This window comes from Eptesicus fuscus, chromosome 4 (genome assembly GCF_027574615.1).
Source record: "Eptesicus fuscus isolate TK198812 chromosome 4, DD_ASM_mEF_20220401, whole genome shotgun sequence".
Classification (NCBI taxonomy): domain Eukaryota; kingdom Metazoa; phylum Chordata; class Mammalia; order Chiroptera; family Vespertilionidae; genus Eptesicus; species Eptesicus fuscus.
Genome location: NC_072476.1, coordinates 54,352,511 through 54,356,642, shown reverse-complemented (window position 1 = coordinate 54,356,642; position 4,132 = coordinate 54,352,511).

Genomic DNA, 4,132 nt, shown 5'->3' with positions numbered 1-4,132 from the left:
CTTGAGTGTGGCTCTTCCACAAAATACCACGGCCTGGGCGAGTCTATTTTGAAGAAGTGGTGTTAGAAGTTTAAGTTTAAAAAATTTGGCTCTCAAAAGAAATTCAATCGTTGTACTGTTGATAATTGGCTCTGTTGACTGAGTTTGCTGACCACTGCCCCAGAACATCTAAATTAGAACCTCTGGGATTGGGACACAGGCATCATTAGTATTTAAAGCTTTCCCAGGTGGTTCTAATGTATAGCCAAGGCTGAGAATCACTGGTTTAAGCTATGGAAGAATCTTGAAGAAATTTTTACTTTTTGAACTGTAGGCATTAGAAAAGAAGTGAATAAATCAGGTGTTCTAAAAGACTGGAGAGCCCAGCCAGTGTTGTTCAGTGGATTGAGCATTGTCCCATGCACCAAGAGGTCACCAGTTTGATTCCCAGCCAGGGCACATGTCCAGGTTGCAGGCTCCATAGTCAGTATGAGGTGTGCAGGAGAAGCCAATAGATGTTTTGTGTTTTTCTCTCTCTCTAAAATCAATAAAGACATTTTTAAAAACTGAAATAAAAATGGGAGAAAAACTAAATCAAAAGTGTAAGAAGAGATAATTCAATTTTGCTGTGAAATTGAGTGAATGACAACATAGAGGAGGCCTTCAAATATGACTAATTGGAGTGCACCTTTTTGCTTTGAAAGACGTACATTAGCTATAGCTGTGGGGATAAAATTTAGATTACAAAGATTTTTTCTTTATTGATTAAGGTATTACATATGTGTCCTTATTCCCCCATTGCCCCCCCCCCCCCAACTCATGCCCTCATTGCACGCATATAAGCCTAACCAATGGACACAGACACCAGGGGGGTGAGGGAATTACAAAGATTTTAAAGTGTATGTGGAGAGGAAGTAGAAGTAAATATAGACAAAGTTTTCAAGATATTGAAAAGGTTGATGAGACAAAAAAAAATGGAGACAATGACAGGGAAAGAACACCAAAATAACTAGGAAGCACAAATGCCAGGAGGGGGATATTTATAAATCAAAGACAAATTTGAATAGTGAGAACATTCTGACTATTTCTGACTCCACACATATTTCTCTATAGTCATAAAACATGGGTCTCATGTTTATACAAGAATGAAAAATACTCCACTTTTCTCCATAGGAGAAATAGAGAATGAAAATTAATTATAGCACAAAGTATATTTAGATATAATTTAATTAACCATTATTTATAGGTGTCAATGGTTTTCTCTTTTATTCAATCTATCACATTTGTGATAGGTTTCATAATGTAAACTAGCAGACAGTAGTAACTAATTGAATTCAAATAAGTAATTTATGTCCATATGTGAATGACTTAAGTTTCTAGACCCCGTAGAGAGATTTGCCTTTTAAAATATAGAAAACTTATTAATATAAATGAAGCTCTATTTGGCAATGTGAATAAGAAATGTGAAGAAGGCCTGCAGCCAGCTCTGCCCTCTGGCTAGATGCGAGAGCTTCTTTGAAGTTGAGTTCTGTAAACCTGCCCTAGGTCTTTTGGGACTCTACTTCTGAACCCCAAGTTCTCTAAGAATGCCATTTCCCCCATGGTGAGTCCCAAGGTAGCTCTGGGCCCTGCAGGAGATGATGGAGGAGGGAAAGAATGACAGTAGCTATTCTCATGTGTGAGTCATTGATACTTACAACTGGATTCAGAATATTAATCAGGAATTTTATTCCACATACTTTGTAAGGGGAGGGGCGGGAATCCTTGCAAACCACATGGCATATTTGTATTTCCCTATGTTCTTATCTCCAAATAGCTCTTCAGAAGTGTCTCAGCCACCCAGAACCACCTGGATCGTGTCTACCTAGAAATGCTTTTCTGTTTTCTTCTTGAATGCTATATGTTCTTCTTCTGAAGAAAAAACAACAACAACTTGTCATTGGATTTTCATTGTCTCACTGTTCCTGCTAGAGTTTTATTAAAAAAAAAAATTAGAAGATCCCTTTGGGAGAAGAACTATTTCTGAAAGACCCTAGAGGAAGGTCACTCAAAGTTTCCTAGAGGAGTTGTTTAGATGGGCTTAGTGAATAGTCTGTTGGCTGCAGCCAGCCTCTGTATAAGGGTTAGGAAAATTCCTCATCTACTTAGTTACAGGTAACCAGTGAACAGAGATTTTAGGGTAGAAGTATGGCAGATTTGCACTATGTAAGAGCGACCTTTCAGTTACATAATTTACTAGAAGATCTTATTTGAAAATCAGTAAAGTGATTTGCAATTTGATGGCGTCATTCTTGAACAGAATTTAAACAGAATTTTAGAACAGAACTAATGTCCACAATACCAGAGATTATATTTTATAGATAATGACAATGTGCAGACTCTGAGTAGCCTCTATTTCTGATATTTACAATACTTTTCTCTCTTCCTTTGTTTTGTAGTCATATCCACCATTTTATTGAAAACCTTCTATGTGAGTATAATGCATAGCTTATTTTATTTAATCTCCTCACATAACACCACAAGGTAAATATTTCCATTCCTGCTTACAGATGAGTAAATAGACTCAGACCTGTTGAGTAGCTTGCTCAAGACCATACAGCAATTAGCAACAGAGCTAAAATTTTTTTTATCTCAGATCTATCTGCTTCCAAAGTTTGCATTTTTTAAATTATATACATTAAACTTTAAAAAATTGTTTAAAGGAGCTTCAGACCTATATAAGTAGGGACGTTTTTAATCCTTCATGGCAGCAGAATTTCAACTGAGGGCTACACAAAGCAGTAAGCTGAAGGAAGCTACTGGTGAAAATGAAACTACATAAAGGATAAGTAACATCACATCTTAGTCTTAACGGATGTATTTCTAGAGAGATAAAGATGGCACAGCACTATTCTGGTTTAAGAGTAACAGGTTATTCGTAATACCCTAGCTTTGACTCAAGAAATAATTTGAGGGATATTAGACTGAATTTCTGAGGTTGATATGGAGGATCAAAGTAATAAGAGCATTCTGATTGTCATCAGAACTAGGAAAATAATACCAGTTCTTTTCATCTTGTGACATTTGGGAGAAAGTAGTAGAGCTTTAAGATTTTGAAATTGTTATGATGGGGAGGGGGGAGGAAATAAGAAACTGCTAAAACTATAAGAAAAAAAAATTTTAAAGAAATTGCAAAAGCTTAGTATGGTAAATGGATTTGAGACCAAAATAAATTGTTCCTTTTGTTGTTGTTGCTGTTGTTTCCACAGATTATTATTGAATTTCCTTTATGTTGTCAACACTGTACCAGGTACTGTGTAGGTGGACAAGATAAGTAAGGCACAATACTTCCCCTCCAAGAGCCTGTAATGTAATCAGGAAGCAAAGCATAAATACAACAATGGATAATTTCGTGCTAAAATAAAAGGTACTGATAATAAAAGCTATAAAGCTCAGAGAAGAAATAAGGAAATGAGGACTGGAGTATGCATTCATTCAACTAATAAATTTATTGAATATCTGGGCAAAGCAATGTAAGATAATTAATGCTATGGCTAACCTATAGAAGCTTTTGACAGATGAGAAGTTTGAGGTGAACTTGTAAGGAAGGAAATAATTAACCAGATAAGAGAGCAGTGACTTTCTAAAGAATTAAAGGGTTTTTAGAGCAGAAAACTTATTATATATTTAAGCATTTTATATATATTGACTATTTTATGCACATAACATATTTTGATATAGATAATATATAATATACACATTTGACATAGATAATATATCAATACATTTTTCATAGTTAATATATATTTTATATATAAACTCATTTAATCATCACTCAATGAGTTAGATACTATTAGTATTCCCATCTTACAGATGAGGAACCTAGGCTCAGGAACCTAGCATGCCTTAACAAGTATAGCATCAGAAGTTTGTGTAACATATTGCCTTAGACCTTGGTAGTTCTGATTAATCTCTAAGACAAAGGTTCTCAAATGTTATGGTGTATCAGATCACCTGGTAAACTTATTAAAACATAGATTGCTGAGCCCCATCCATAGAGTTTTTAATACAGTGGTTCTGGTATGAAGCCCACCAATTTTCATTTCCAAAAACAATTCCCAGGAGTTGTTGATGTTGTTGGTCTGAAGACCATATTTTGAAAACCACTGATTTA